Source organism: Anomaloglossus baeobatrachus, chromosome 7, assembly GCF_048569485.1.
Source record: "Anomaloglossus baeobatrachus isolate aAnoBae1 chromosome 7, aAnoBae1.hap1, whole genome shotgun sequence".
In the NCBI taxonomy this organism is placed as follows: Eukaryota; Metazoa; Chordata; class Amphibia; order Anura; family Aromobatidae; genus Anomaloglossus; species Anomaloglossus baeobatrachus.
The window spans coordinates 205,903,547-205,911,053 of NC_134359.1; the positions used below are offsets into that span (position 1 = coordinate 205,903,547).

Genomic DNA, 7,507 nt, shown 5'->3' on the forward strand with positions numbered 1-7,507 from the left:
AGAAGCTCATACACAATCTTTAGTGAAATTGCACAGACTTGTCAAAATCCTCATTAGATCACATCATCTGGCTACAGACTCTTCCTGTAGACGAGCTGCCAAGTGGTTATGGCGTATGACTACTAATCCATTGTGCTCTGCATGCATGGTTTTTGAATCCCATACTTGTTGAAGTAATCTTCATCTCCAATGTTGAAACTCTAAATTATCTTTTTCAGCCCAAGCAGTGAATATTTCTAACATTTCCTGTGGAAGAAGGCTGCTATCAAACTTTTCTAACATTTCAGTCTGGCAAAAGTAAACCCAATTTTTTCATTTGGCATGCTTGATGCCATCCTACATTGGCTGACATCTTCTTCATTTTGAGTACTTAGACAACACAGATTTAGAATCTCTCCATTGCACTATCTAAGGAAGGGATATGAGAAAGACAAGTTTGACTTTATAGTATTTTTACAAGGAAAGTACTTTGTTAAACATAGAAACTTCAGTACTGAGGCTATGAAAAGAAGGCGCTGCTGAGATTCGAACTCAGGATCTCCTGTTTACAAGACAGGCGCTTTAACCAACTAAGCCACAGCACCACTTTGAGTAAGATTAGAAAAGCACTACTGGTAGAGTCGCCCTCACCTCATGTCTTTCAGTGTCCTTAAATGTCTAGAGATAGACGACTAATGCAAATTCTTTCTTTACTGGACTAATTTTCAGGGCTTCAATAGTGACAAAAAATACAATCTTTATTGAATTACTGATATTAAAACCCTAAACTTTGGTTAATCTCTTATAAAGTTTGAGCTTGTCCAACTCTTGACATAATCCACTGTCATAGATATGATAAGAGTCACTTTGCCAGAAGCTCATACACAGTTTTTAGTGAAATTGCACAGACTTGTCAAAATCCTCATTAGATCACATCATCTGGCTACAGACTCTTCCTGTAGACGAGCTGCCGAGTGGTTATGGCGTATGGCTACTAATCCATTGTGTTCTGCATTCATGGTTTTTGAATCCCATACTTGTTGAAGTAATCTTCATCTCCAATGTTGAAACTCTAAATTATCTTTTTCAGCCCAAGCAGTGAATATTTCTAACATTTCCTGTGCAAGAAGGCTGCTATCAAACTTTTCTAACATTTCAGTCTGGCAAAAGTAAACCCACTGTTTTCATTTGGCATGCTTGATGCCATCCTACATTGGCTGACATCTTCTTCCTTTTGAGTACTTAGACAACACAGATTTAGAATCTCTCCATTGCACTATCTAAGGAAGGGATATGAGAAAGACAAGTTTGACTTTATAGTATTTTTACAAGGAAAGTACTTTGTTAAACATAGAAACTTCAGTACTGAGGCTATGAAAAGAAGGCACTGCTGAGATTCGAACTCAGGATCTCCTGTTTACAAGACAGGCGCTTTAACCAACTAAGCCACAGCACCACTTTGAGTAAGATTAGAAAAGCACTACTGGTAGAGTCGCCCTCACCTCATGTCTTTCAGTGTCCTTAAATGTCTAGAGATAGACGACTAATGCAAATTCTTTCTTTACTGGACTAATTTTCAGGGCTTCAATAGTGACAAAAAATACAATCTTTATTGAATTATTGATATTAAAACCCTAAACTTTGGTTAATCTCTGATAAAGTTTGAGCTTGTCCAACTCTTGACATAATCCACTGTTGTAGATATGATAAGAGCCACTTTGCCAGAAGCTCATACACAATCTTTAGTGAAATTGCACAGACTTGTCAAAATCCTCATTAGATCACATCATCTGGCTACAGACTCTTCCTGTGGACGAGCTGCCGAGTGGTTATGGCGTATGACTACTAATCCATTGTGCTCTGCATGCATGGTTTTTGAATCCCATACTTGTTGAAGTAATCTTCATCTCCAATGTTGAAACTCTAAATTATCTTTTTCAGCCCAAGCAGTGAATATTTCCAGCATTTCCTGTTCAAGAAGGCTGCTATCAAACTTTTCTAACATTTCAGTCTGGCAAAAGTAAACCCAATTTTTTCATTTGGAATGCTTGATGCCATCCTACATTGGCTGACATCTTCTTCATTTTGAGTACTTAGACAACACAGATTTAGAATCTCTCCATTGCACTATCTAAGGAAGGGATATGAGAAAGACAAGTTTGACTTTATAGTATTTTTACAAGGAAAGTACTTTGTTAAACATAGAAACTTCAGTACTGAGGCTATGAAAAGAAGGCACTGCTGAGATTCGAACTCAGGATCTCCTGTTTACAAGACAGGCGCTTTAACCAACTAAGCCACAGCACCACTTTGAGTAAGATTAGAAAAGCACTACTGGTAGAGTCGCCCTCACCTCATGTCTTTCAGTGTCCTTAAATGTCTAGAGATAGACGACTAATGCAAATTCTTTCTTTACTGGACTAATTTTCAGGGCTTCAATAGTGACAAAAAATACAATCTTTATTGAATTACTGATATTAAAACCCTAAACTTTGGTTAATCTCTTATAAAGTTTGAGCTTGTCCAACTCTTGACATAATCCACTGTCATAGATATGATAAGAGTCACTTTCCCAGAAGCTCATACACAGTTTTTAGTGAAATTGCACAGACTTGTCAAAATCCTCATTAGATCACATCATCTGGCTACAGACTCTTCCTGTAGACGAGCTGCCGAGTGGTTATGGCGTATGGCTACTAATCCATTGTGTTCTGCATTCATGGTTTTTGAATCCCATACTTGTTGAAGTAATCTTCATCTCCAATGTTGAAACTCTAAATTATCTTTTTCAGCCCAAGCAGTGAATATTTCTAACATTTCCTGTGCAAGAAGGCTGCTATCAAACTTTTCTAACATTTCAGTCTGGCAAAAGTAAACCCACTGTTTTCATTTGGCATGCTTGATGCCATCCTACATTGGCTGACATCTTCTTCCTTTTGAGTACTTAGACAACACAGATTTAGAATCTCTCCATTGCACTATCTAAGGAAGGGATATGAGAAAGACAAGTTTGACTTTATAGTATTTTTACAAGGAAAGTACTTTGTTAAACATAGAAACTTCAGTACTGAGGCTATGAAAAGAAGGCACTGCTGAGATTCGAACTCAGGATCTCCTGTTTACAAGACAGGCGCTTTAACCAACTAAGCCACAGCACCACTTTGAGTAAGATTAGAAAAGCACTACTGGTAGAGTCGCCCTCACCTCATGTCTTTCAGTGTCCTTAAATGTCTAGAGATAGACGACTAATGCAAATTCTTTCTTTACTGGACTAATTTTCAGGGCTTCAATAGTGACAAAAAATACAATCTTTATTGAATTATTGATATTAAAACCCTAAACTTTGGTTAATCTCTGATAAAGTTTGAGCTTGTCCAACTCTTGACATAATCCACTGTTGTAGATATGATAAGAGCCACTTTGCCAGAAGCTCATACACAATCTTTAGTGAAATTGCACAGACTTGTCAAAATCCTCATTAGATCACATCATCTGGCTACAGACTCTTCCTGTGGACGAGCTGCCGAGTGGTTATGGCGTATGACTACTAATCCATTGTGCTCTGCATGCATGGTTTTTGAATCCCATACTTGTTGAAGTAATCTTCATCTCCAATGTTGAAACTCTAAATTATCTTTTTCAGCCCAAGCAGTGAATATTTCCAGCATTTCCTGTGGAAGAAGGCTGCTATCAAACTTTTCTAACATTTCAGTCTGGCAAAAGTAAACCCACTGTTTTCATTTGGCATGCTTGATGCCATCCTACATTGGCTGACATCTTCTTCCTTTTGAGTACTTAGACAACACAGATTTAGAATCTCTCCATTGCACTATCTAAGGAAGGGATATGAGAAAGACAAGTTTGACTTTATAGTATTTTTACAAGGAAAGTACTTTGTTAAACATAGAAACTTCAGTACTGAGGCTATGAAAAGAAGGCACTGCTGAGATTCAAACTCAGGATCTCCTGTTTACAAGACAGGCGCTTTAACCAACTAAGCCACAGCACCACTTTGAGTAAGATTAGAAAAGCACTACTGGTAGAGTCGCCCTCACCTCATGTCTTTCAGTGTCCTTAAATGTCTAGAGATAGACGACTAATGCAAATTCTTTCTTTACTGGACTAATTTTCAGGGCTTCAATAGTGACAAAAAATACAATCTTTATTGAATTATTGATATTAAAACCCTAAACTTTGGTTAATCTCTGATAAAGTTTGAGCTTGTCCAACTCTTGACATAATCCACTGTTGTAGATATGATAAGAGCCACTTTGCCAGAAGCTCATACACAATCTTTAGTGAAATTGCACAGACTTGTCAAAATCCTCATTAGATCACATCATCTGGCTACAGACTCTTCCTGTGGACGAGCTGCCGAGTGGTTATGGCGTATGACTACTAATCCATTGTGCTCTGCATGCATGGTTTTTGAATCCCATACTTGTTGAAGTAATCTTCATCTCCAATGTTGAAACTCTAAATTATCTTTTTCAGCCCAAGCAGTGAATATTTCTAACATTTCCTGTGGAAGAAGGCTGCTATCAAACTTTTCTAACATTTCAGTCTGGCAAAAGTAAACCCACTGTTTTCATTTGGCATGCTTGATGCCATCCTACATTGGCTGATATCTTCTTCCTTTTGAGTACTTAGACAACACAGATTTAGAATCTCTCCATTGCACTATCTAAGGAAGGGATATGAGAAAGACAAGTTTGACTTTATAGTATTTTTACAAGGAAAGTACTTTGTTAAACATAGAAACTTCAGTACTGAGGCTATGAAAAGAAGGCACTGCTGAGATTCGAACTCAGGATCTCCTGTTTACAAGACAGGCGCTTTAACCAACTAAGCCACAGCACCACTTTGTGTAAGATTAGAAAAGCACTACTGGTAGAGTCGCCCTCACCTCATGTCTTTCAGTGTCCTTAAATGTCTAGAGATAGACGACTAATGCAAATTCTTTCTTTACTGGACTAATTTTCAGGGCTTCAATAGTGACAAAAAATACAATCTTTATTGAATTATTGATATTAAAACCCTAAACTTTGGTTAATCTCTGATAAAGTTTGAGCTTGTCCAACTCTTGACATAATCCACTGTTGTAGATATGATAAGAGCCACTTTGCCAGAAGCTCATACACAATCTTTAGTGAAATTGCACAGACTTGTCAAAATCCTCATTAGATCACATCATCTGGCTACAGACTCTTCCTGTGGACGAGCTGCCGAGTGGTTATGGCGTATGACTACTAATCCATTGTGCTCTGCATGCATGGTTTTTGAATCCCATACTTGTTGAAGTAATCTTCATCTCCAATGTTGAAACTCTAAATTATCTTTTTCAGCCCAAGCAGTGAATATTTCTAACATTTCCTGTGGAAGAAGGCTGCTATCAAACTTTTCTAACATTTCAGTCTGGCAAAAGTAAACCCACTGTTTTCATTTGGCATGCTTGATGCCATCCTACATTGGCTGACATCTTCTTCCTTTTGAGTACTTAGACAACACAGATTTAGAATCTCTCCATTGCACTATCTAAGGAAGGGATATGAGAAAGACAAGTTTGACTTTATAGTATTTTTACAAGGAAAGTACTTTGTTAAACATAGAAACTTCAGTACTGAGGCTATGAAAAGAAGGCACTGCTGAGATTCGAACTCAGGATCTCCTGTTTACAAGACAGGCGCTTTAACCAACTAAGCCACAGCACCACTTTGTGTAAGATTAGAAAAGCACTACTGGTAGAGTCGCCCTCACCTCATGTCTTTCAGTGTCCTTAAATGTCTAGAGATAGACGACTAATGCAAATTCTTTCTTTACTGGACTAATTTTCAGGGCTTCAATAGTGACAAAAAATACAATCTTTATTGAATTATTGATATTAAAACCCTAAACTTTGGTTAATCTCTGATAAAGTTTGAGCTTGTCCAACTCTTGACATAATCCACTGTTGTAGATATGATAAGAGCCACTTTGCCAGAAGCTCATACACAATCTTTAGTGAAATTGCACAGACTTGTCAAAATCCTCATTAGATCACATCATCTGGCTACAGACTCTTCCTGTGGACGAGCTGCCGAGTGGTTATGGCGTATGACTACTAATCCATTGTGCTCTGCATGCATGGTTTTTGAATCCCATACTTGTTGAAGTAATCTTCATCTCCAATGTTGAAACTCTAAATTATCTTTTTCAGCCCAAGCAGTGAATATTTCTAACATTTCCTGTGGAAGAAGGCTGCTATCAAACTTTTCTAACATTTCAGTCTGGCAAAAGTAAACCCACTGTTTTCATTTGGCATGCTTGATGCCATCCTACATTGGCTGACATCTTCTTCCTTTTGAGTACTTAGACAACACAGATTTAGAATCTCTCCATTGCACTATCTAAGGAAGGGATATGAGAAAGACAAGTTTGACTTTATAGTATTTTTACAAGGAAAGTACTTTGTTAAACATAGAAACTTCAGTACTGAGGCTATGAAAAGAAGGCACTGCTGAGATTCGAACTCAGGATCTCCTGTTTACAAGACAGGCGCTTTAACCAACTAAGCCACAGCACCACTTTGTGTAAGATTAGAAAAGCACTACTGGTAGAGTCGCCCTCACCTCATGTCTTTCAGTGTCCTTAAATGTCTAGAGATAGACGACTAATGCAAATTCTTTCTTTACTGGACTAATTTTCAGGGCTTCAATAGTGACAAAAAATACAATCTTTATTGAATTACTGATATTAAAACCCTAAACTTTGGTTAATCTCTTATAAAGTTTGAGCTTGTCCAACTCTTGACATAATCCACTGTCATAGATATGATAAGAGTCACTTTGCCAGAAGCTCATACACAGTTTTTAGTGAAATTGCACAGACTTGTCAAAATCCTCATTAGATCACATCATCTGGCTACAGACTCTTCCTGTAGACGAGCTGCCGAGTGGTTATGGCGTATGGCTACTAATCCATTGTGTTCTGCATTCATGGTTTTTGAATCCCATACTTGTTGAAGTAATCTTCATCTCCAATGTTGAAACTCTAAATTATCTTTTTCAGCCCAAGCAGTGAATATTTCTAACATTTCCTGTGCAAGAAGGCTGCTATCAAACTTTTCTAACATTTCAGTCTGGCAAAAGTAAACCCACTGTTTTCATTTGGCATGCTTGATGCCATCCTACATTGGCTGATATCTTCTTCCTTTTGAGTACTTAGACAACACAGATTTAGAATCTCTCCATTGCACTATCTAAGGAAGGGATATGAGAAAGACAAGTTTGACTTTATAGTATTTTTACAAGGAAAGTACTTTGTTAAACATAGAAACTTCAGTACTGAGGCTATGAAAAGAAGGCACTGCTGAGATTCGAACTCAGGATCTCCTGTTTACAAGACAGGCGCTTTAACCAACTAAGCCACAGCACCACTTTGTGTAAGATTAGAAAAGCACTACTGGTAGAGTCGCCCTCACCTCATGTCTTTCAGTGTCCTTAAATGTCTAGAGATAGACGACTAATGCAAATTCTTTCTTTACTGGACT

At 37.7% G+C, this 7,507-nt stretch overlaps 1 non-coding gene across 1 annotated transcript; it reads right to left on the minus strand.

Moving 5' to 3' along the window:
• Nucleotides 1-510: 510 nt before the first annotated feature.
• Nucleotides 511-584, minus strand: TRNAT-UGU (transfer RNA threonine (anticodon UGU)). The gene has a single exon. It is a non-coding gene; the product is annotated as a tRNA-Thr (tRNA).
• Nucleotides 585-7,507: the final 6,923 nt, after the last annotated feature.